Genomic DNA, 27,861 nt, shown 5'->3' on the forward strand with positions numbered 1-27,861 from the left:
GGGTTACACCAAGGATCGGCGCTCAGCCTGTTCTTATTTTCCCTAGCGATGGATGCACTGACACACCATATACAAGGTGAGGTTCCATGGTGTATGTTGTTCGCTGATGATATAGTTCTGATTGATGAGATGCGAGACAACGTTAATGAGAGACTGGAGGTATGGAAGTAGGCCCTAGAGTCTAAAGGTTTCAAGTTGAGTAGGACTAAGATGGAATATGTGGAATGTAAGTTCAACAATGTGGCGGGGGATGCGGATGTGGAAGTCAGGCTTGACTCTTAGGTCATCCTCAAGAGAGAAAGTTTTAAGTACTTAGGGTCAATTATCCAGGGAGATGGGGAGATCGACGGGGATGTTACGCACTGTATTGGAGTGAGGTGGATGAAATGGAGGTTAACGTCTGGAGTCTTGTGCGATAAGAATGTGCCACCGAAACTCAAAGGTAAATTCTATAGAGCCGTGGTTAGATCGGCCATGTTGTATAGGGCTGAGTGTTGGCCAGTCAAGAATTCACATATCTAGAAGATGAAAGTAGCAGAAATGAGGATGTTGAGATAGATGTGTGGGCACACTAGGCTAGATAAGATTAGAAATAAACATATCCGGAAAAGGGTGGGCGTGGCTCTGATGGACAATAAAATGCGGGAAGCGTGGCTTAGATAGTTCAGACATGTGTAGAAGAGAAGCCTAGATGCCCCGATTACGAGGTATGAGCGGTTGGATTTGGCAGGTACGAGAAGAGGTAGAAGGCGACCTAAGAAGTATTGGGGCGAGGTGATCAGACAGGACATAGCGCGACTCCAGATTTCTGAGCACATGACTCTTGATAGGAAGGTGTGGAGGTCGAGCATTAGGGTTGTAGGTTAAGGGGTAGTCGAGCGATTTTCCTCTTTTTCCTTGTTCCCCTCTTTGTTCCGGCGAGTATGATAGTGTTTTATCGAGCACTGCTAGCGATTTATGTTATCTTTCACACTTTTGCATAAAATTTATTTTTTTGCCTTTTCATTTATTTGTTATCTCTCATGTTACTGATATTATTTTGGGTTTTTGTTGTTACAGCTCTAGGAGGATTTTACTGGATCGTTGTTGTTGGTCAAAAGTGTAATATACTAACTTGACTCTATTACTCCTTATAATTAATTTAATCCGTAATGTACTCTTCACTCTGCTTCATGTACAATCACTGCACTTCACTTATATAAGTATTCCCCTGTTAAAGCCTTCCTTGTCCTCAAGGAAGAAAGGTAATAAATTGAATCTTCAAAGCTCTATAGTCTTCCCAAGTAGCTAGTTTAGGAGGCAAGTATTCCCACTGAATCAACACTTGCGCTACACCTTTATTCCCCTTCTGAATCATGCGCATGTCCAAAATCTTATCAGGTTGTGGACAATATGGACTAGACAAATCAAGCACTGGTGGATGGGTAATATTCGCAGGTAAGTCATAGCAAGCCTTGAGCTAAGATACATGAAAAGTAGGGTGTAAGAGTAACTAAGAGGGTAGTGCCAACTTATATGCAACATTTTCATTTTTTTTTCCAGAATTTGATAAGGGCCATAGTATCTTGTAGAAAACTTAGAGAAATGGCTGCTTGACATTGTGAGTTATCTGTAAGGTTGGATCCTTAGATAAACCCAATCCCTTTCATTGAATTGCCTATCCGTCCTGTGTTTATTAGCTTGCTCTGTCATTCTCTGTTGTGCTCTTTGCAAATGATACTTAAGCAACTGCAACTTAAATTCTCTGGTGAGCAGACTTCCATCAACTTCTTCTAGTACAGAATCCCCAGCAGTAAGGCAAATGGAGGGGTAGTGGTTGACCATACAAGATTTCATAAGGAGTATACTGAATGAAAGTGTAGAATGCAGTATTGTACAAAACTCAGCTGCAGCTAGATAGGAAAACCAGTCTGACTAGAATTAGAACAGAAGCACCTGAGATAAGTTTCCAAACACCTATTAACCACCTTTGTTTGACTATCTGTCTGGGGATGATAGGCTATAGAAGTGTTGAGTGTTACTCCCATCATAGAGAAAAGCTTCTTCTAAATCTTTATTGTGAATATGGGATCTCTTTCACTTATTATATCCTCAGGCAGACCATGTAACTTGTAAACTTGTTCCAAGAAGATTTTAGCAAGACCCCATGAAGTGGGCATATTTAGTTAAACTATCTACTACCACCCAAATGACTGTCTTACCTTTTGGATTTTGGTAGTCGTTCTATAAAATCCATATTGATGTTGCTCCAAGCTGCTACTGGTATCTTGTTGGGTTATAGTAGTCATGGATAGGGTGCATTATCATATTTATGCCTCTGGCATACATCACAAGATTTGACATAAGCTTGTGTATTCTCCCTCATCTTCTTCCAATAAAACAAAGTTGTTATCCTTCTGTAGGTATGGTCAATGACAGAATGACCCCAACTGATGAACCATGCCATAGTTGCATAATTTCCTTCCTCAATTGAGCATCAGGACCAACCACTAACCTCCCATTCTTTCTTAGTTGTTCATGAGTCAGTCTATATCCTTTATTCTTAGCATTTCCTTCCCTTAAGGATTGAATCAGACTTTTTAGAGTAGGATCCTTATCCCAACTTTGCATAATCATATCTAACATATCAGTTCTCACGAAAGATAAGGTCATGGTTTCTAGTTCAAGCAAGGGTAACCTAGAAAGAGCATCAGTTGCCTTGTTCTGTTTGCCCTTTTTGTACTCAATTATGAAGTCATGTTGCATAAGCTTGGTGATCCACTTCAATGAGCCCCAGTGTAAAGCTTTGATCAAGTAGGAATTTGAGTACCTTTTGGTCTGTTTTAACAATAAAGCTTCTATAGTCAGATACTGAGACCACTTGTTTACAGCTATCACAAGTGCCAAAAGTTCTTTATCATACACAGATAATGATTGATGTTTTGCGGATAATCCTTTGCTTAGGAAGGCAATGATATTTCCTTGTTGCATTAAAACTGCTCCTATCCCTACATTACAAGCATCTATTACCATAATGTTAGAGAAAAATCTGGTAGACTCAACACTAGTATAATTGTTAGTGTTGTTTTAAGTGTCTAAAAGTCTTCATTAGCCTTATCAGACCACATAAAGTCATCTTTTTGAGGAGGTTAGTCAGTGGTTTGTTGATAATGCCATATCCTTTGATGAATCTTCTGTAATACCTTGCTAACCCAAGAAATCCTCTCAGCAACTTGATAGAAGTAGGCAATGGCCAAGACTGTTCTGCTTCTATCTTCTTAAGGTCAGTGGAAACACCTTGTGCTGAGATGTAATGCCTTAAATGTTGTCACGCCCCAAACATAAAAAGCATAACCGGTATTTAACCGAGTGAACTCGGCTGAGCAAGCCTATTAGATTCCTTCTACCGAAACTCACTCATGAACAGAGAGAGGACATATTTTCATTAGTTAGATAATAGGGAGGTCATGAATACAATGCTACATCATTTCATTAGTTACTTTATCTTAAAATCTTAAAATATACATATTTGTTTCATAGTTAGAAGTGGAATAAATAATTCAAACACAACAATATTTCGTCTGGCTTCCCCAGCACCCATATACAATCCACACTATGTTCACGAAGCCTATAATAGATACAAAAGAGTACAACAAAAGTGCCGGCAATAAGACACCGATTATATCTCAAGTACAATACATAAGGAACAAAAGATGCATAACCGCAAAATGAAATGGGGCTCACCAACACTGCTAGGAGGAGGATGTACCGATATTACTAATCAACGCTACCTGTTGTGGACCTGCCTGCATCCATTTAAAGATGCACAACCCCGATAAAAGGAACATTAGTACCATCGAATAGTACTAGTATGTATTAAAAACCACCTCAATAGAATGAGCAATAATGCAAGTAAAAATAATCATAATATCAGTTAAAGCATTGAACATTTACCATACGTCAAACAAGGGATAAGATAAGTTTCCAATTAAATTTTTATATTTTAAGTCGGGGAAGTCTTTAGTACCAATATGCCACTATTCACCATTTTGATTTCAATTCCCAATACAGTCACCACCATGTGTACAACATGGCGTCCGATCACGATCTGATCGGCTAGGCCATCTCATATGAGACATCAACCATAATTACAATTTCAGTTATAGTTTTCTAATAAAGTCACTACTATGTGTACGACATGTCGTCCGATCACGACCCGATTGGCTAGGCCATCTCATAAGAGACATCAACCACAGTTGCAATTTATATTACAATTTCCAATAGAGTCACTACCATGTGTACGACATAGCGTCCGATCACGACCCGATCGGCTAGGCCATCTCATAAGAGACATCAACCACGATTGTATTATTTCACTTGGCACGTTGGTCGTATTCCATATTTCACATTTCATATTTCACTTTTAGTATTTCTCGCTTTGTATCGCATATTTCGTATTTTGCGTTTCGACAATCATCATAGATTTCCAATAACAAAGCATTTCTTTTCATAATATTTAAACACACATGTGAGCAACTGGGAGTTTTTATTACATTGAGATTTCTTACAGAATTGTCATTAGCTTTCGTTTTAGACTCAATTTCATGTCAAGGCATTTAAACATGCAACCCATACTTTGAACACATTCTTCAAATAAGAGTATAACATAACAAGAACATTTAAATTGCATACTGAACATGGATATCTTTTGGCACAGCTTATTCGGAATGTTCAACTCACACCGAGCAACTCGGGACTTACATGGATATTGTGGGGTTCAATTCTAAGAGAACAATTTAGCCATACATACCTTAATTGAGCTTCCTTAAATTCTAAAGTGTTCCGAAATTTCTTAGCAACTTCAATCTATTTTAAAAATATAACAAATTGAACCAAAGTTAGGAAAATGATCATGGTTCTAGCTTATTTGAGAATTTTATCAAATACTAGGCGTGAATATCTTCCTACAACCTCCTTCAATAGAATTTCTTCACCTAACAACTTCCTTCCACACTAATGATTCACCTCACAACTTCCGTTAGCACATGCATGCCCAAGACCTCACTCCCAACCCATAAATGTTATCAATCAATTCATTTTACAATCTCTACAATATCAACACAACCTAGGTTAGGCACTTATGGCTTCCAATCACCATCTCATAAGTCATAACACATATCTCATACATAATTAATCACCATAGATTAGTTAAAGATGGTAGACATAACTCTTATAGTGAAACTCTTGAGAATTACAACTTATAGTGTTCTTGACCAATTTGGGTATTTAATTGGAAATATATGGATATTCAAGATTAATCCTTATTAATATAAGTTTTTAGGAGTAGTAATCAACTCAAAATACTCCAAAAACATTACATTGGTTCATAGGAGGGAAGTATAGGACGGATTCCCCTTAGTAGAGCAAGCCCTTGATCAAAGAAATGACGTAGCCACTCTCCTTACCCGGATTTGGGGGTATTTATATGGCTTCTACGTGCACAGACGTGCACCTGGGCAAGTGCCCGTGCATCTGGCCGTGCACACAAGGCAAAAACACCCAAATATGCGCGGTCGCGCATCTCGGCGCGCATATGACATAGGTCCAGTAAAATGGGCATAACTTTCTGTATATATTTTCAAATGACAAACAGTTTGATGAGTTAGAAACTAGACTTAAAGGGCGTTAATTTTATAGGTACTTCATCACATAAATACTTATATATATATATATATATATATATATATATATATATATATATATATGCCCGTCCAAAGTTTTTTCTTGCACGTACTCATTTGGAACTTTAGTCTATCATGAGATTTTCCAACTTTTTTTGAACTTAGGCCTCTCCTTAGACCCCACATCACTTATATGCCTCGCACACTTATTATCGTATCCAATTGATATCCATCATATTAATAACCCTCATTTGCATATAAAGTAATATAACTAGCACACATCAATTTTTTAAATAGTGCTTAAGTACTTCAAAATTTCCCGGGGTGCTACAAATATTCCACTCTACAATAATAATAACAACAACAACAACAACCCAGTATAATTCCACTTAATAGGGTCTGGGGAGTGTAGTGTGTACAAATATTCCACTCTGCTAGCAGCAAATACACACTTACTTCTCTTAGCTAGTAATTGGTGTTGTACCAATAACTCAAAAGCAATTCTTATGTGTTGTAGGTGATCTTCCAAGCTCTTGCTGTAAATGAGGATATCATCAAAGAATACTAAGATGAATTTCCTGAGATGCTCCTGGTAGATATGATTCATTAGACCTTGAAAACTAGAGGGTGCATTTGTTAGCCCAAAGGGCATGATCAAGTACTCATAATGACGAGAATGGGTCTTGAAGGCAGTCTTGTACACATTTGTTGTTGCCATTCTAATTTGGTGCTACCCAGCTCTCAAGTTTATTTTATAATAGACTTTAGATCCCCCCAGTTCATCTAACAATTCCTCAATGATTGGAATGGGAAATTTATCTTTGACTGTTAGTTTGTTCAGAGCCTTGTAATCCATACATAATCTCTATGAGCCATCTTTCTTTCCCACCAACACCAAAAGAGAAGCATATGGGCTTGAGCTGTATTGAATTATGCACTGACTTCTTATCTCCAATACCAATTTTTCAATTACATTCTTTTGCACTGGTGAATAACTATAAGGTCTAGAATTTACTGGTGAACTACCCTCCAATAACGGGATGTGGTGATCAATGACTCCCCTAGTTAGAGGCAGCTAATGAGGCTCACCAAATATTCCCTTATATTGCTCTAGCAAATTCTTTACTTCCTCAGGCTCATCCTCCTTATCCATTTCAATTAATTCAGAACTTTCTGCTTTGTTAACCTTAACCATGAAAAATTGAGAACTAGTGACTGGCATCTTCTCTAATGATTTGGAACCCACAACTTTAAAGTCTGGTTCGATTCCTCTTAATGTAATCATCTTCCCATGATATTCAAATTCCACCAACAATTTCCTGAATTGAACTTGATGTCTTCCAGAGGATACATCCATTGGATTCCCAGCACCAAGTCACTCTTACCTACAGAGAATACTAGGAAGTCATCCTTAAACATTGTTCCTTGCATTATCCATTGGAACCCTTTGCACATTTTGTCAGTTGGAATCTCTCTTCCATCAGCTACTTGCACCAATTGTGGTTTAATTCTTTGGATTTCACACCCCCAGTATCTTGGTTGTTTGTTCATTTATGAAGTTATGTGTAGACTCACAATCTATGAAGACTTCCAAAGGTTTCTTTTCAGTAAAGCCTCTGAGTCTCAAAGTTCTATATCCCATGGAGTCATTCATAGCTTGTAGTGATATAGCACAATTTTCTGGCAAGTCTGCTCCCGCCCCTTCAGCCGCTTCCTCTAGATCTCCTTCTGTTTCATCCTCTTCTTCTACGAAATTCTCTTCACTCACTTATATTTCTAGTGAGAATATTGTCTCACAGCCACACACTTATGACCCCATATTTTTAAAAATGTCAATTATGTATTTTAAATCATTTTGGCACCTTAAATTATTTTTCAGAAATTACCTATTCTTTTTATAAATTAAATAGGGGAAAATTAGCTATTTAAATTATAGCCAAATTTGGCTTTCAATTATAGCCTAAATTGGACCCCTTACCAGCCCAATTTCATACCCAATCACCCGACCTAGACCCTATACACATCTACCCGACCCAAGCCATCATAAATCCTGGCTGTTGATCTAAAAAGATCAACGACCCTTATTCCTCCTTTCCTTTTTAATTTCCAAACGACCCCTAACCCTAAGTCATTTTTGCAAGGGCGCTGCCTTCAGATGCTCTCATCTTTTCTTCTCTCTCAAACCTAACCCTAAAACTCCATCAATCCCCTCCTTCTCCGGTCATCTCCGGCTACCTTCTTCAACCCCAAGCCTCCAATGGGTCTCTCTTCACCTTGTTAATCATCTCTAAGGCTTTCAAGGGCCCTAGGCCATGTTGATTTGGATCTAGGGTTTCCGACTCTATTGTTCGAGGTTTCTCCGGTGTGATTTTGGCCAAAATCACACCATATGTGTTACGATTTGTGAAGTTACAACAGGTTCTTTCAATTTCTATTTGGGTTTCCTTTTGAAACCCTAACCCTCTTTTGAATCTCTCAGATCTGTGTTATTTTCATGCTTTAAGCCTATCTCCTTCTATGATTTGCCTATTTTTGAACTTCTTCTAAAAGATCCTCATTTTTTAAACCATTTTACTTTCTTTAAAAACTAGGGTTTTCTCGGAGTTCTTTCTACACCTATTCCAACCAATTTCTTCATGATTAAACCATTTTTCTTGCTTATTTTGACCAATTTTATGTTCCTACTGCTTTTTAACTCGACTCTATTAAAAACCCTAATTTTTAAAGAATTTTCTTTACTTTGTTTCTGTGTGTTAGCATGATTTTCTTTGCCTTGGTTCTGTGTGTTAGCCTGTTTACCTGATTTTTTAATCTCTCACCATGCCTCGCATATGTTCTGCTGAATCTTTTACCTATTTATATCACTTCTATATGATTGTGTTAGCTCATCTCTTATTTCTTTCTGTCTATATAGCTGACCTTGTTTTTTTGCTACTCCTGTTCATTCGTCTCTATTTATATGTTGAGAAGACAGAATCATGACTCCCCATGATTGATTCCGATTCTCCTTAATTGTTGGTGTGAGCATGTGATATTTGCCCTGCATATGAATTACTCCCAAAAAAATTCAAAATAAAATAATTTTTAATTTGTTTGCAATTGTTGTGAATTTTCTGTTATTTTCCTTGTATTATTTGCATTTTTTGTATGACATGTTTATTTGTTAAAGTAATAAAAAATACAAAAAATATGTCGCATTTGCATTTAGGATTTAATTCTACAATTAGGAGTAATCAAGTTTGTTATACAAAAATGGAAAATCACAAAAATATGTATTTTTTGCATTTTTTAGCATTTAATGTCCAAATTGTGTGATTTTATTTTAATTGATGTTTAATTTTGTGTGATAATTATTATTAGGAGTTAATTAGTATTTTAAGATAATTTTGTTTTTTATAATTTAATTTTAGCATTTAGTTTTATTAATTAGTAAAAGAAAATAGAACAAAAAATAGAAGAAAATCGGAATTGAGCCTCTTCTTCAATTCAAAATTTAGGCCCAAAACACCTCTACCCAACCCAAAACCCCTTGACCCGGCCCATTTTCACCCCATCCCTTTTGAATTTTCAGATTTTTTTCATTCTTTTCACTCAACCAAACAACCCAAACCCTAAACACACCCTAAACTCTCTAGCCGTCACACCTCATACACCCCCCCTTCTCTTCTTCTTCTCCAAACACCCTCCCTAACCACCCAAACCCTAAAACCACCCAAACCTTACTGCCATGCCCGCCTACCACCCACTGCCCTCCCCCGTTCGTTATTCGTCATCGTCCCCATTCGAGCAACCGGCGACCACCCAAGCCGCCAGCTTCGTCTTCTTCTCCGTCGTGAACCAGCAGCAACCACGAACAACCTTCATCGACCACCACCATCGTCAACCAACCTCCAAACCTCCATCTCCCTAACCAAAAACCCTACCGTGCCCTATCTCCCCATCGTCAACCCTCCAAAATAACCACCAAAGCAGCAACACATCTGCTCATCACGCCCAGCAGCAGTCCGGAGAACTCTGGATCGCTTCCGTCCAGTTCGTGGTCGTCTTCGTCATCCAGTTCATGGTCGTCTTCGTCGTCCAGTTCGTGGTCGTCTTCGTCGTCCAGTTTCATCGCCTGAAATCAACCGGAAAATATACAAAATTTCCGGGCAGATTCGAGTTGTTTTGGTTTCAAAGTTTCCGGGCAGATTGGTTTCCGTTCGAGTTCGTCGTTGTTCCGATCTGGTTAGTTGGTTTAAGTTTCATTTCTGTCCGTATTTTGCTTGATATTCTCGGATCTGAAATCAGTATATGTTTGTTTCTTTCTTGTTTGTGGTTTATCATTTCTTGATTATTTCTTCTGTTTGTTTTTATTCATTTAAAAGAATTTAGTTTTAATATAGAAGTGTGTTAGTTTAATATCTTGAATCCTTCATCTTGGTTGTAATATTGTTAGATTTAGTTTGAGGTTCAATTGATTATTGAGTTTAGTGATTTGAATCTGTTTATTTATTCTGTTTAAGTTTAATTTGAATTTGAGCTCACTGATTTGAATATACTTGTTTGGTATTGTTGTTGAATTTGAAAGTAAGTTTGTTGTTAAAAAATATTGTTCAGTCAAAATAATTCCAGTTGTTTCTTTGTTGTTCATCATTTAGTTTGAATTTGTTGATTGAATTTGATTAAGAATTGGTTATAGCTGCTATATTTTGGTTAATTGATTAGGTGAATTGGTTATAGCTGGTAATCTGATTTTAGTTCTTAGATAATTTTTGGAGTTTAAACAGATTTTTTGAATCAGGACAGTAACAGTAGTTTTAGGGGTAATACGGAAATTAACCAATTGCAGATTTATTTAATTTAAGTACTCTGTCCACTAAGCTCTAATAATAGTAAAATATTATAGTGGGGAACAAGACATATGGTAGTGGGAATCTAATATATTTATTTAAGTGGTAGTGGGGAACAAGACATAATGATGTAAAGTAAAAAGGAGAGGGGTTAATAATGAAGTCTTCTTTGACCACTGAAAAGGGGGGGGGACTGTGGGGGCCGTGTTGACTGCTTTTACTTAATTAAAAATCAGAAATAGTATAAGTAATAATAAAAGTTAAAAGGTACACATAGTAGAAGAATATTGGGCTGAAAAATAAAAGAGGTAAAAAGGGGTAGTAATAATAGTTTAAAAAGTAAAAAGGAAATAGGTAAAAAGAAAAGGAGGAGTCTTGCTTTGGGTATAAAAGAGGACTCATTTGACACTTAAAAGGGGACTGAATTTGGAGATAGAAATTTCAGAACTAAAGAGGAGATAAAAATAGACTTTTAATCTTGAGAGTTGAGGATTGAGAGAAAATGACTGATTTTCAGAAATCATAGAGAGTCAGTAGTTTGAGAGTGTTCTACTTCGAGTCTTAAAGAACAGAAAATCAGAATTATCCCATTGCCTCTTCTGTCTTTTTTCGGGTTCATTCTGTCCTGTCTGTGAGAGTTATTGGGATTTCTGGGTCTTCGCTTAGTTTTTCCTTAGTCTAGTTGGTTTTTGGGTTACTGCTCCACCGGTTTTCAAACTCTGTTTCTGGGCTATTGCATTACTGCTACTGGTTGTTTGTTGTTGCTGCGTTGTTTCTACTGATGCTGATCCTATTCTTCCTTTCCTTGTATTCAAATACCAGGTACACTACTCTGAATCATTTTGACATATGCATTAAAGCTGAAATGAAATGGCCAGAAGATTTATGCTTCTAATTACAGAATATTCGTATTTTTTAGTTAGATATTTATATGTTTTTCATGTTATATGAATGGTAGAAGTATGTATAATGTGAAGCATTAAATTGCAGAACTATTGGATGAGTGTCGGTATGAACACCATAAGTATTAGTTTCGGCTTTGTTAATTTTTTAGTTTGAAATCGCATTCAAATCAAATTGGTAAATAGTCAATATGGGAATTCGATTTAATTTGGGGGGGGGGGGGAAGGTTAGTGAAATCTTGATTTGAATTTGCAAATATTGAAATAGAAGCAATTTTTTTAATCTTTGAATCTTGTTAGTAACGAAGATCCGCAAATATTAGGCAAATATAATAGGCCAATAATTTCGTAGAATCAGCACGCTTGATGCTTTTAATGTGTGATTCAACATAGCAAGGCTAAGAACATTAATCCATTAGGTGCGAGTTTGAGCAAGATGAGTCAACGTTTAAGTTTAATAAACTTTCTAATAAGCTTTAGTAATTATGGTTAAATCTAGTTTCAAATGGTTGTCAATAATTAATTCCAATAGTTTTTTATATAACAATGCGAGCTTTAATCTAGCTATAATTGATTTCTTTTGAATATTAGTTGTCGAATTTCGTATTTTATTTACAATTTCGATTTTTTTTAGTAAAATTCCTTTCCATTAATATTTGTCTTAATCTAGCAATTAGTATGTTACGTTTTCTTATTTTTTTTTAAGCTCGTAATTAATTAGGATTTTTTTCTTCTTTATTTTAGAGACTAATTTAAATAGAAATGTAGTCACTTTAGGATATCCTTAAAATAAAGGAAGCGTGCCTCGCCACAGTAAATCACAAATTGCGGGGCCTTCAATAAAAGGACTCAATAACCGGATAGACTTTGGAGTTGGCCGTCTAGTGAATTTTCACGGCCTCTTCCCAAAATAACGTTACGATAGTCTCTTTAGGACGCTCCTTAATTAATCTTACCTTCTTAAACTCGGGTGTGCATTTATGCAACCCAAAACCAAATCTCGACAGAGTCGAAATGTGCCGACGACCATGTGTATACTGGTTGTAACGTGGTTCGAGATGCATTTCCATGACGTTACAATTTTTTTTTAAAAAAATAAATTAATTAACTAATGAGACGTGCCTCGCCAAACAAGAATACGCTGGCTGCGGGGCCCTCTATACGTGTTTTGATGAAACTGCTTAGATTTCGGGACGGGGTCGTTTAGCAAAATTTTATGGTCTTTCCCAAAACAACAATACGCTAGTCGCTTTAGGCGCGTCTTTAATAAATTACTTTCTTAAATACGGGTGTGCATTTATGTGACCCAAATCCAAATCTCAACGGAGTCGAAATGTGTCGATAACCACGGGTACATTGACTGTGACGTGGTTCAAGATACGTTTTCACAATGTTGCAATTCTCCGTAAAATAATAACAATAATAATAAAATTGATAAAAGCGGTTCAAAGTTAAAATTTGCATATAAGTTCTTAATTGTTAAAAATCAGATAAATAAGCCGAATATAACAGTTGAGCGACCGTGCTAGAACCACGGAACTCGGGAATGCCTAACACCTTCTCCCGGGTTAACAGAATTCCTTATCCGGATTTCTGGTTCGCAGACTGTTAAACAGAGTCAATCTTTTCCTCGATTCGGATTCGACCGGTGACTTGGGACACTATAAATCTCCCAAGTGGCGACTCTGAATTAAATAAACAAATCCCGTTTCGATTGTCCTTTAATTGGAAAAACTCCCTCTGCGCCCTCGCGGGGGCAAAAAAAGGAGGTGTGACAGCTCTGACGACTCTGCTGGGGACTCTTTACCTAGAACCAGCGGTTCAGGGTTAGAAATTCGAGCTTGATAAATTGTTGTATTTTGGCTTTATTATCTGATATTCTCATATGATCTGTGCTTAATATGCAAAATGATGCTTATTACTACTTTGATATTATTTGACTGTACATATAAACTGTGTCGACACCCTTCTCTCTCTACCTCCGGGGATGTGCTTACTGGTTGAGACTCCCTATTCGGTTATTGTCATACCCTGAAATAAAAGAGGCTCGGAAAGTTTCTAAGCCGGCTGGCCTTTTGGTTCCCGGAAAGGAGCTCCTTCCTGTTGTCCGCTCGGGTACACTGTCTAGAACATATACCCAGGATTTGAACCTAGAAAAACATGACTTCATGCCGGATCCCTAGTAGGAAACACTTATTTGTATCACGTTGCATATGACTTAGGGGCTCAACACAGGAGTTGGGCCTGTCTAGGAATAGCAACCTGAAACAAAAAGATCATCCTGCTGCATCTTGTTTGTTTGCGCATTTAATTTGCTTCGAACGGGCATGTTGACCGGTTTGTGAAAACAGGAATTCGCGAAAACCGAAAAATTGTGAAAAAAAGAGAGGAAAAATAGCGGAGAGATAACTGCTCATTTTTAGAAAAAAACATGTCCAAGTAGTGTTAAAACTCTGCCAAAATTTTAATTTTTGAAAAATAGGGTGTTTTACTTGGGAAAAATAATAGAGTCCTGTTTTAATTTAATTTAGTTTTTTTTACCCGAACTAAGTCGGTTTGATTCTCACCGGATGTGAGATACGTAGGCAACCCTTATCGGGTCCAACTTCCCATTTTGCAAAAATAACCTGAAAATGACAAAATTTTATTGTTTAGAAAAAAGAGTCTTGAATAAGGTAGGTACCGCCGTTCGTCAAAAATAGCCGAATGTTCCCGAAAGGGACGCCGGAAGGCTGACTTTGCACAAACGGCCACCTTTTAAATTATGTTTTATCGGTAGACTCAAACAACCTTAAAATCTTCATACATGAAGTGCTGAAAGGCCGTATTCGGAAAGCCGAGTTTTTAAATTGTAAAAAAAAAATTAGTTTTTGAGTCAAACAATGCTTTGCTCTTTGCCTTAAAACGCCTAAATAAATGTGCAGGATGAACCCGACTCAAAATGAACCCTTTTCAATCTTGAATAAAATCCTTGTCCAATTACGAATATGGTGGGATGATTTGGGCAAGGAAGGGCAAGACGAGGTCAATAAACATCTGAAAGGGCTTACAGGTTTGTTGGTAATCAGGCCTCGAGGGGATATTATAAGAGCATTGGTCACTCACTAGGACCCGGCGCACAATGTCTTCCATTTGTCGGATTTTGAACTCACCCCGACTTTGGAGGAAATAGCCGGGTACATCGGAAGTACTGAGGCTCCATTGGGGGACAAATACCCGGTTGCTCCAAGAGCCGTAGCTGTGTACTGGTTTTTGGACTCATTGAAAATAGTCAGAACGATCCATAATCTAGATTTGGCAAAAGGCTTTTGTACTCTGAGCTTTATTTATCAAAGATACGGCCACGTGGGAGGGTTTGACAAACCAGAAAACAAGTTGTGCAGTAGGAGTAACCGTCAAAAATGGGATGAACATAGACGGGTTGCTTTCATGATTACCTTCTTAGGGCTTTTAGTGTTCCCAAGAAGAGACGAAAATATTGACATAAATGTAGCCGGGATCGTCAGTACTCTGCTCACTCAAAATGACAACACTCTAGCGCCCATGATTGTATCTGATATCTTCCGAGCTCTCACCTCCTGCAAAGCCGGAGGAAATTTCTTCGAGGGGTGTAACTTGTTATTGCAAATGTGGATGACCGAGCACTTGTGTCCCCGTGACCAGTTCCTGAGCCATAGATCATCCTCTAAAACTTGCATAGAGGAGTTCGATACCAAAATTAATGGGGTCCCCTTACCTGAAGGAGTCTTGGCATGGACCTCATACTTTCGGACCCTCAACGCCAGTCAAATACAGTGGACACTGGGATGGTTACCGGTCGACAAAGTCATATACATGCCTGCAGCTAGGTCCCATTTTCTCTTGATGGGACTTAAGAGCATTCAACCTTATGCACCATATCGGGTTTTGAGGCAGCTTGGGAGGTGTCAGATAGTGCCAAAAGATGAGGATCTAAGTACCCAAGTGATTGAGATCAGTCTCGATGCCCAATTCCCTGAAGCAAGGGTCCGCCAGATCTAGAGCCAATGTCAATACCTAGAGGCAAATACTTGTGTACTAAATCGGGCAAAAGGGGAAGTTTCACCCGGATACCACGCTTGGTACAGAGGGGAGATGTCATCTGGAAGACCAGCTAAGAGACCTCACCTTCAGGAGTTCGCCGAGTCGTCACAAGAGCATTAGGACTGGTTGGCAAAAGAATGCAAATACAAGGCCCGCATAGGGGAATTGGAAAAGCAGGTTCAGGATCTCCGATATGAAAGTAGTTTGCAAGCCGAAGCCGATGAAAAGGGAAGAAAGAAATTAGCCCAAGAAAACGACACTCTTAGGGCTCGAATGTGACGAGTCAGAAAGAACGCCGACAACCAACAGAGAAGTCGGTCTGACAAGAGCTGATAGACGGGTTGAACAAGCAGATCAGTCAAAGCCAAGAGGGTTTGAAAAGATCGGAGGCTAGCATGGCGAGAATCCGAGCCAGATAGGCAAGAGGTGCGGAGGCACGAGCAAAGCATATGCGGCAAATAAGGAGGGATTATGAAGGGTCCATTGCTATAATAAGAGAAACAAATTCCACTCTAAAAAAAAGAGTCCTTAGACAAGCCCAAGATGCCCGAATGGACAGGAAGCGCTGTTATGATTTAATGACCAGAATGGAAGAACAAATGTAAAGGTTCCAGGATCAACTCGCCGACAACGCTCAAGTACTGGGACTAAAAAATCAGCGAATAAAGCAACTGTTCAGAGAAAGGGATGACATCCAGGGTAGGATTGATGAGATTGGGCGCTACATCTACATGAGGTGCCTAGCATGTGAGCAAATGCCTCGTGACACCCTTTTTGCTTCAGTCATGGGTTATGTCCACCAGATTATGAAAGAGTTTAAAAGCCTGCAAAGGAATCTTGCGCCAAAACCCACGGCATGGCCAAACAACGCCCCGCGGGCACAAAAATTTAGAACTTTGAAGCATGCTTAGTTGAGTCTGTATTTTCTATATTCTGATTGTCCGTTGAAATCTGTATTTTCCTTTTTTGCATCAAAAGGCTGTAGTGTGTTTCAAAAATGTTTTGGCTTTGTAAATTGAAATCGAAAAATCCAAAATGATGTCTTTATTTTTCACACTTGTATCACGAACTACGCTTGGTCTGATTCATGCGGGGACATGATACGTAGGTAATCCACATAAGATTCGACCACTGCTAAAAAATAAAAAGAGAAAGTGAATAAGAGAAAAGAAGTGAGGGAAACCTGAAAGAAAGAGAGAAGAAGAAAAAGAGAGGTTTTTCTGAAACACTTGAAAGAGGCAAATAAAATAAGTCGGGACGATGCATGCGGTCGGAGCAAAAACATGTTAGAAATGGTTTACTTCCTAAGAATATTGCATCCCCCAACGTGCTATTGCAATATCTGTTGAAACTCTAACGCTACCAAGTTTGTTGTTTTTCCAATCTAAACCAGTTAGTTTGTTAGACCGTACTGGCACCGTACCATTATCAAACAAGATCGAAAGGGCCTATACCAGAAAGCATGACTGGATCAGACAACAGCGTTGAGTCGGAAAAGACGACAAATCAGATACTGAAGGAAGCCATGGAAAAATGGAAAAGATGAGGCTGGAAATGAATGAAATGCAGATAGCCTTAGCTAGAGCCCAAAAGGGGCATGAACTACCCGTTACTCCTACTCTCCAACCAGGACACACGCCGGAATACCCTTCCCCCGGCCCCTCAATGAGCTTCCCGAACCGTCACTACTATCAGGGAAAAGAGGCCTATGATCCCCAAGCTCTGCCACCCAATCAAATCCCTCCTCCACCAAATGTTCCCGTCTTTGTGGCGCCTCCCCCAGCCCCATTGCACAGATCGTCTAGTGAGTCGTTGTTTTAGGCTCACGATACACAATATTACCCCCCTGAACTCACATTCAAAACACCCGAGCCACATACCTATAATCCCCACTTTGAGGTCCCCGAAGAGATTGAAAAGCCGGCTAAGAGCCCAGAGCAGGACGAGGTGATGTGGAAATTTAAAAGCCTGGAGCAGTCCTTCAGGAACATGCACGGGTTATGCCCTTTCCCTGACGTCCAATTACCAGCAGGGTTCAAGATGCCCAAGTTCGATTTATACGAAGGGCATGGCGATCCTATGGCACATCTACGGGGCTTTTGTAGCAAGATGAGGGGAGCGGGGGCAAAGATGAGCTACTGATAGCTTACTTTGGCCAGAGTTTGAGCGGGTCGGCACTGGAGTGGTATACAAGACAAGATCCGAGTAGGTGGTACACTTGGGATGATCTGGCACAGGCTTTCACAGGACACTTCCAATATAACCTTGAGATAGTCACAGACCGTCTCACATTGCTAAAGCTTGAGAAGAAACCCGGGGAGAGCTTCCGGGAATTTGGGTTCCGATGGAGAGAACAGGCAGCCAGAGTTGATCCTCCAATGAGAGAGGGGGAAATGGTAGATTACTTTCTACAAACTCTAGAGCCAACTTACTTCGGTCACTTGGTGACGTCAGTTGGCAAATCCTTCAATGAAGTGGTGAAAATGGGAGGTATGATAGAAGAGGGACTTAAGTCCAATAAGATCCTGAGTTACTCGGCAATTAAGGCAACAACTCAGGCCATTCAGAGCGGCACGGGAGGTGCGCTCGGAAAGAAAAAGAGAGAAGAGGTCACGACAATAGAGGCAGGCAATTGGTCCAGATCTAGAGGTCCTTCCCCTCATTACCAACCCAGACCCCATTAGCCAAACTACCCACACATTCCAAATTACCCTCCACAACCCTACTACCCACCACAAGAACAAGATTTCTCCGTCCATCAAGCCCAGACATATACCCAACCTCCGGCTCGCCCGCAATGGCGAGCGCCAGCTCCCCATAATACAAACCAACCTCCACATAATACCTACCCACTACCACAAAACACTTATCCACCGCCAAGAGCCTATATGAACCCTCCAGGGACGTGTTTCAGGGGAAATCCGGCTTCCAGAAATGAAAGACTGCAGAGGCAAAGAACCTTTACTGAGTTGGGAGAAACATATACTGCCTTGTTCCACAAGTTAAGGCAGTTGGGTTTATTGAATCCTGTTGAGCCTAGGTTGCCAAATCCCTTACCCCAAAATATGGATCACTCGGTAAGATGTGAATATTGTTCGGGAGCTCCCGGACATGATACCGAGAAATGTTGGAGGCTGAAACATGCGATACAAGATCTTATTGATACCAACAAGATCGAGGTACAGGCACCGGAGGCACCTAACATTAACCAGAACCCATTGCCAAAGCACCCTGAAGCCCACATGATCGAGCTTGTGCACGAAGTAGGGGAGCCGAAGAAACCCCCACAGACAGTGATGATGATCCGTGCCACTCCAAAAGAAAAATCGATCAATGAGGAAGCAGGGGTACAGTTGAAGGGGGAAGATGTCAAGCCAGTGGTGATATTGGGGAAGAATCCATCTGCCGCTACAAGGAAACCAGAACCAGCCAAGTTGGTAATAACGGGAGCATCATCTGCACCCGTGGTTGTTGTGAAGGGGGTCTGCAGGGAACCGGTCATCATAAAGTCGGTAGTCCAATTGCCAGTGATTGATAGCAAGGTCGTGCCTTGGAAGTATGAAAAGGCAGTGGTAATGTACAAGGGAAAGCAAGTGGAGGAGGATAGTTGTGAGGCGCAGGGACTAACTCGATCGGGACGGTGTTTTCTCCCGTGGAGTTGAGAAGGTCCAACCCAGCAGTAACAAAGAAACCCGTGTCAGAAGAAGAGGCGGAGGAATTCCTGAAAAAGATGAAAGTGCAGGATTACTCCATTGTCGAACAATTGAAGAAAACACCGGCCCAAATTTTGTTGTTATCACTATTGATCCATTCGGACGAGCATTGTCGGGCCCTGATGAAGATACTAAATGAAGCTCATGTGCCCAATGAAATTTCAGTGAACCACCTTGAGACAATTGCCAACAAGATTTTTGAGGTTAACAGGGTGACGTTTTTTGATGACGATCTGCCAGTGGAGGGCACAGAGCATAACAAAGCTCTATACTTGACGGTCAAATGTGAAGATTCGGCAGTTACTCGGGCATTGGTTGATAACGGGTCTAGTGCCAATATTTGTCCGTTGTCTAAGCTAGACAAGTTGAAGATTGATCATGATAGGATCCACAAGAATAATGTTTGCGTCCGAGGATTTGGCGGAGGTGGAACAGACACAGTGGGAGATATTATGCTCGAATTGACCATCGGCCCGGTCGAGTTTACTATGGAGTTCCAGGTATTGGATGCTGCAGTATCTTATAACCTTTTGTTGGGTCGACCATGGATCCACGCGGCCAAAGCAGTGCCGTCCACATTGCATCAAATGGTCAAGTTTGAATGGGACAGGAAAAATGTCGTGCTACATAGGGAAGACGCTGCGTGCACTATGGGAGGTGCCATTGTGCCATTCATAGAAACCGACGATGACAAAGGTCCGTGGGTTTACCAAATTTTTGATGCGGTCCCAGCAAACAAGATTTCTGAGGGTGAAAGCCTTCCATTCCCCAGGATAGCTTCTGCAACCGTTATGATAGTTTCGGAGATGATGAGTAATGGGTTCGTTCCAGGAAAAGGTCTGGGGGCTGAGCTTCAGGGTATTGTTCAACCTGTCTCTTTGCCCAAGAATTTAGAGACCTTCGGATTGGGGTTCAAGCCAACTGCAGCAGATGTAAAACGAGCTTGGAAAATGAAGAAGAGAGTTTGGGTTCTTCCCAAACCAGTTCCACGTCTCGCCAGATCTTTCGTCAGAGCAGGCATCAAAAGGTTGTCGGTCCCAAAAGTTCTCGGACCATTGACTGGGTCGGATGGGGATTTGAACCAGAGTTTTGAAAGGCTGTTCGCCGACGTCAACGTAATAAAAGCTGGAGAAGGTTCTAGTAGGGCTGATGTACAGTTTGTGGGGCCTAGGGCCAACATCAACAATTGGACAACTACTCATCTTCCTATCCGGAGGGAGTCTTGGTAGTAGGCTTTGATTTTTCTTTCTCGTTTTCTGGATTATTCCAGGGTGTAATCCAAATTTTGTTTTATTTTATATTCAGCAAAAGTGTGAACCCTGTTATCCCGCATTTTAATAAAATTGAAAATTTCTCTCTTTATTTTGTTTTAATTCTGTTTTCTTCTTTTTCTCTTTCTGAACAGTTCTCTTTATACTGGTTCTAATGACATGGCATGCACAACGGATCTTCAACCTAGTCTAAAAAATCAATCTGATTCCAAATTAATTGTACAAGAGGTCGATTATGATAATGAATCAGAATATGATGAGGATGAGGCCTTTGAAGAGATAAACCGAGAATTAAGCCAGTTCGAAGAGAAGCCCAAGCCCAATTTGAATGACACTGAAGCTGTTAATTTAGGGGATACAGACAATGTCAGGGAAACCAAAATAAGCATCCACATTGAGCCAAACATCAGGGAGGAGCTAATCAAAGCACTCATTGAATTCAAAGATGTTTTTGCATGGTCGTATGATGACATGCCGGGCTTAAGCACTGATCTAGTGGTTCACAAATTACCCACTGACCCGGCATGCCCTCCCGTCAAGCAGAAATTGAGGAAGTTCAAGACAGACATGAGTGTAAATATTAAAGAAGAAGTAACCAAGCAGCTGCAGGCAAAGGTTATTCGGGTCACTCGATATCCTGATTGGTTGGCTAATGTGGCGCCAGTGCCGAAGAAGGATGGGAAGATCAGGGTATGCGTTGATTACCGCAATCTGAACAGGGCGAGCCCAAAAGATAACTTTCCATTACCCAACATACATATCTTGATCGACAATTGTGCGGGATGAGAGATCAGTTCTTTTGTAGATTGTTATGCTGGGTACCATCAGATCCCGATGGATGAAGAAGACGCAGAAAAGATGGCTTTCATTACGCCGTGGGGGACGTATTGCTACTGGGTAATGCCGTTTGGTTTGAAGAACGCTGGGGCAACGTACATGAGAGCAATGACTACTGTGTTTCATGACATGATACACAAAGAGATTGAAGGGTACGTAGATGATGTAATCATAAAATCCAAGCGTCAGGAAGACCACGTAGCAGACCTAAGGAAGTTTTTCCAAAGACTTCGAAGGTACAACATTAAGCTCAACCCGGCCAAATGTGCATTTGGTGTTCCATCTGGAAAGCTGTTGGGATTCATCGAGAGTCGGCAAAACATTGAGCTGGACCCGTCAAAGATCAAATCTATCTAGGAATTGCCGCCGCCAAAGAACAAAACAGAAGTAATGAGTCTGTTGGGAAGATTAAATTATATCAGCAGGTTCATCGCCCAACTCACGGCGACTTGTGAACCCATTTTTCGGCTACTAAAGAAAGATGCTGCGGTAGGATGGACGACAGAATGCCAGGAAGAATTTGACCGAATCAAAGGGTATCTATCGAATCCACCTGTGTTGGTTCCACCCGAGCCAGGAAGACCGTTGATTCTCTATCTAACAGTCCTGGAAAATTCATTTGGTTGCGTATTGGGGCAACATGATATCACAGGAAGGAAGGAGCAAGCCATCTATTATCTCAGCAAAAAGTTTACAGTATATGAGGTTAAGTACACTCAACTTGAGAAAACATGTTGCGCCCTAACCTGGGTGGCACAAAAGTTGAAACATTATATGTCATCATATACTACTTATCTCATCTCGCGCTTGGACCCACTGAAGTATATTTTCCAGAAGACTATGCCCACAGGAAGGTTAGCGAAATGGCAGATATTACTCACAGAATTTGACATCGTCTATGTGACTAGGACGGCCATGAAGGCCCAAGCATTGGCGGATCACTTAGCTGAGAATTCTGTTGATGGAGAATATGAGCCATTGAGGACGTATTTCCCCGATGAAGAAATGATGCATATAGAGGAGGTGGAATCGACTGAGGAACCAGGGTGGAAGATTTTCTTTGATGGAGCTGCAAATTCGAAGGGAGTTGGAATAGGAGCAGTACTTATTTTGGAAACAGGACATCACTATCCTGTTACGGCTCAGCTACGTTTCTATTGTACCAACAACATGGCTGAATATGAGGCATGCATTTTGGGCCTACGATTAGCTGCAGACATGGATGTCAGGGACGTCTTGGTCTTGGGAGACTCGGACCTCCTAGTACATCAAATTCAGGGTGAATGGAAAACACGGGATTTGAAGCTTATACCATATCAACAATGCTTGCATGATCTGAGCAGGCGATTTCGATCAGTGGAGTTCAGACACATCCCGAGAGTTCATAATGAGGTTGCCTATGCTTTGGCCACCCTAGCATCAATGTTGCACCACCCAGACAAGATTCATGTCGCCCCGTTGCATATTCAGGTTCGTGATCAGCATGCCTACTGCAACATGATAGAAGAAGAAATGGATGGCGAGCCATGGTTTTATGATGTCAAGGAATACCTCAGGATGGGGATATACCCGGAGCAGGCCACCGGAGATCAAAAGAGAGCCATTCGACGATTGACAAATGGATTTTTCCTTAGTGGAGGAGTTTTGTACAAGAGAACCCCAAACCTCAGTTTATTGAGATGCATGGACGCGAAGCAAGCCACGACTATCATGACAGAGGTGCATTCTGGAGTTTGTGGACCGCACATGAGCAGGTATGTTTTGGCAAAGAAGATACTACGAGCAGGTTATTATTGGCTTACTATGGAGCGGGATTGCATCAGTTTCGTACGCAAATGTCATCAGTGCCAGGTGCACGGACATTTGATTCATTCTCCGCCATCAGAACTGCATACAATGTCTGCACCATGGCCTTTTGTTGCATGGGCATGGATGTTATTGGGCCAATTGATCCAGCAACGTCAAATGGACATAGGTTTATTCTGGTGGCCATATATTATTTTACTAAATGGGTGGAAGGTAAGATATTCAAGTCTGTAACTAAGAAAGCTGTGGTGGATTTTGTGCATGTGAACATTATTTGTCGGTTCGGGATACCAAAAGTGATTATCACGGACAATGGGGCTAATCTTAATAGTCATTTGATGAAGGAGACATGTGAGCAGTTCAAGATTACTCACCGTCATTCTACTCCATACCGCCCTAAAGCGAACGGTGCAGTTGAGGCGACCAACAAGAATATAAAGAAAATATTGCGGAAAATGGTAGAAGGGTCTAGACAGTGGCATGAGATGTTACCATTTGCATTATTGGGTTATCGCACTACTGTCCGCACTTCAGTAGGTACCACTCCTTATTTGTTGGTATATGGAACTGAAGCAGTAATACCAGCATAGGTTGAAATTCCATCCCTTCGGATTGTCGCTGAGGCTGGGATTGACGATGATGAATGGGTTAAAGCCCGATTGGAGCAGTTGAGCTTAATTGATGAAAAGAGATTGGCAGCAGTATGTCATGGACAATTGTATCAAAAGAGAATGTCAAGAGCATACAACAAGAAGGTGCGTCCCAGGAAATTTGAAGTGGGACATCAGGTGCTGAAATGACTCCTACCACATCAGATCGAAGCGAAGGGCAAGTTCGCCCCAAACTGGCAAGGACGGTTCATTGTGACCAGAGTGTTATCCAATGGCGCTTTATGTTTGACAGATGTCGAGGGAAGATGTATCGACATGGCTATCAATTCTGACGCAGTCAAGAGATATTATCTGTAATTTCTTTGATTGTAATTGTCATTCATTCGTTTGTTTGTACTTGGCATTTATCGGATAATGAAATGAAGGAGGCAATTCTTTCTTCTATCCAAACACTTTAGCCTTTGCTTTCCCCCTTTGAGCCTTATTTATTCTTTTATACCCCTCTCTTGGAATCATTAATGAAAACGAAAAAATGAAAAAGAGAAAAGAAGGAAAAATAATAACAAAAACTAGAAAGGAAAGTTGCAAAAAAAAAACAAAAAAAAAAACAAAGGAATCAAGTGAACTACGTTTGACCTGATTCCTCAAAGAGGATATGTAGGCACCTCACGGCTCGGTCATAATGTAACAAAAATAAAAAATTCCCCAAGCAAGAAACTGAGGCAGAAGTTATGTTTTCAAATTTTGAAAAGAGGTCTGATTCCCAGAGTTGTACCCATCAAAGTTATTTTGAATTTTTATCTCCTTTTCTTTTAAGCCCCACATAAAACCCATATTGATGTCCAAAAAAGACCTCCCGATCAGTATCCGTGAGGTGCCAAGACAGGCAAATGAAAGCTGAGAATAACACGCTGGTCCCCGACTTAATAAGGATCATGAGCTGAAAGAATTGATAGCCATAAGAATTCCCAGCAGAGAGAATCTTACCGACAATACTCCAATCCCTAGCTGAGAAAATAAAATGAGAGAGTCTTATCGGTGAAAACCTTCACAGGCGCCATAAGGCGACGTAAGCTGAGAGAAGCAAAATGAGAGAGTCTTATCGGTGAAAACCTTCACAGGCACCATAAGGCGACGGGAGCTGAGAGAAATGAGAGAGTCTTATTAGTGAAAACCCCTCGAAGGGCACTACGAGGCGACAAGATAGATTGGCGGAAAAGATCCGCATTTTGTGAAGAGTTGGGCACCTATTTATCCCCAGCAAGTGAAGACATCAGAAAGATTGATCGACAAAAATAGACTGGGTTGATTAATCTGGAATGCACGACATGATCGTTGGAATCGGTTATACCACCCAGATAAGTTCATTTCTTTTCTTTTCCCCAGCATTTGTTCAGAAAGATTTTCTATTTTTCTATCTTTTCATTTCTTTGTTTAAAAGACTTTTTCCAGAAATTTGTTTTTTGAGAAAGGTCTTTCAGAGCTTACTACCAGTTGCCAAAATGGTACAACGCAAAATATGAAGAGGACAGGCCAGAGACAAGGCAATAAGACAAAAAGACGTTGGTTGCAAGGCCGAATAATATTGGTCTAAAATGGCAAGGAAAGTACGGGGAAGAACCGAAAAAACAACATGTTGAGGAAATTGTGGGACAAGTTCCAAGAGGATCCCCAGCAGAACTCCGACTGATTATCGACCAAGTTTCGAGGTGGTCGGACAACACAGAGTGGGAAAGGAAGAAAGGAAAATTCATCTTCAGAAAAATAACCCCCAGCAAGTTTGAGACACAGAACGGGGAAGGGATAAATGGAAAAACCATCCCCAGCAGAATGTTATCCCCAGCAAATAACATCATCCCCAACAAGTTTTGGGAACGCCAAACAGGAAAAAGGGGAAGGGAACAATCATCCCCCATCAGGAGTGACATGACCACTCGCCAAATTTTAAAACTAACTAAATTTTCTTTGATTTGAACAGGAAAATAAAATGTTGATGATGGCCGAAAGACACGCCATAAGAAAGATCGCCAGAACTGGGGCAGAAAATTTTCTGCCGCAGTTGAAAATTTTCTCGGAGAATCGAGGAAACAAATTCAAGTTATTATCTAGCAATTAGGCACCCACCTGTATAACAAGGGAATGTTTTTCATATTTTACAATTAGGAGCCCACCTGTATAACAAGGGAATACTTTTCATATTTTACCATTAGGCGCCCACCTGTATAACAAGGGAATACTTTTCATGTCTTAGCAATTAGGCGCCCACCTGTATAACAAGGGAATACTTTTCATGTCTTAGTAATTAGGCGCCCACCTGTATAACAAGGGAATACTTTCATGTCTTAGCAATTAGGCGCCCACCTGTACGACAAGATAATACTTTTCATGTCTTTACCATTAGGCGCCCACCTGTATAACAAGGGAATTCATTTCATGACTTTAGCAATTAGGCGCCCACCTGTATAACAAAAGAATACTTTTCATGTCTTTACCATTAGGCGCCCACCTGTATAACAAGGGAATACATTTTATGTCTTTAGCAATTAGGCGCCCACCTGTATAACAAGGGAATACTTTTTATGTCTTACCATTAGGCGCCCACCTGTATAACAAGGGAATACTTTTCATGTCTTTAGCAATTAGGCGTCCACCTGTATAACAAGGGAATACATTTCATGTCTTTAGTAATTAGGCGCCCACCTGTATAACAAGGGAATATTTTTCATGTCTTTAGCAATTAGGCGCCCACCTGTATAACAAGGGAATACTTTTCATGTCTTTAGCAATTAGGCGCCCACCTGTATAACAAGAGAATACTTTTCATGTCTTTACCATTAGGCGCCCACCTGTATAACAAGGGAATACATTTCATGTCTTACCATTAGGCGCCCACCTGTATAACAAGGGAATACTTTTCATGTCTTTAGCAATTAGGCGCTCACATGTATAACAAGGGAATACTTTTCATGTCATTAGCAATTAGGCGCCCACCTGTATAACAAGGGAATACATTTCATGTCTTTAGCAATTAGGCGTCCACCTGTATAACAAGGGAATACTTTTCATGTCTTTAGCAATTAGGCGCCCACCTGTATAACAAGGGAATACTTTTCATGTCTTTAGCATTAGGCGCCCACTTATATAACAAGGGAATACTTTAATGTCTTTAGCAATTAAGCGCCTACCTGTATAACAAGAGAATACATTTCATGTCTTTAGCAATTAGGCGCCCACCTGTATAACAAGGGAATACTTTTCATGTCTTTACCATTAGGCGCCCACCTGTATAACAAGGGAATACATTTTATGTCTTACCATTAGGCGCCCACCTGTATAACAAGGGAATACTTTCATATCTTTAGCAATTAAGCGCCCACCTGTATAACAAGGGAATACATTTCATGTCTTTAGCAATTAGGCGCCCATCTGTATAACAAGAGAATACTTTTCATGTCTTTACCATTAGGCGCCCACCTGTATAACAAGGGAATACATTTTATGTCTTACCATTAGGCGCCCACCTGTATAACAAGGGAATACTTTTCATGTCTTTAGCAATTAGGTGCCCACCTATATAACAAGGGAATACTTTTCATGTCTTTAGCATTAGGCGCCCACCTGTATAACAAGGGATACTTTCATGTCTTAGCATTAGGCGCTCACCTGTATAACGAGGGAATATTTTTCAGTCTTTACATTTTAGGTCTTGAAATCCGTAACCCACCGGAAGGCAGAAGGTTACAATAAAAGATCCCCAGCATAATGCAGGAAGCCGCATCCTCAAGCGGACAGAACAAAATGATGCAAACTGGTGTTCAGGAAAGCAAGAGGCCAGTGTCATCCCCGTCAGTTCTCAGAAGAAAGAAGCACCGGAATAGACGCAAGCCGACAAGAAAGCAAGGCATCAAGAACAAATTGAAGATAGATGGGATCTTGTAATCCGTAGTCTAGCCTAGCTTCTTGATTTTTCTTTTAAGCACGGTGTAATAAGGAGATCGGTAAGTAGTAGTAATAGTATGCAGCAGCAGTAACAACAAAATTGCAGTCCCATGGTAGTTCCAGCTACCAAAACTTTCCGAACTACATTAACCTGATTCCCTTTTAGCCAGGGATATGTAGGAAACCTTCGAAGCAAAGGTTCGGTTAAATCTTTCAAAAATGCTTCACACG

The sequence above is a fragment of the Nicotiana sylvestris genome, chromosome 10 (genome assembly GCF_000393655.2).
Source record: "Nicotiana sylvestris chromosome 10, ASM39365v2, whole genome shotgun sequence".
Lineage (NCBI taxonomy): Eukaryota > Viridiplantae > Streptophyta > Magnoliopsida > Solanales > Solanaceae > Nicotiana > Nicotiana sylvestris.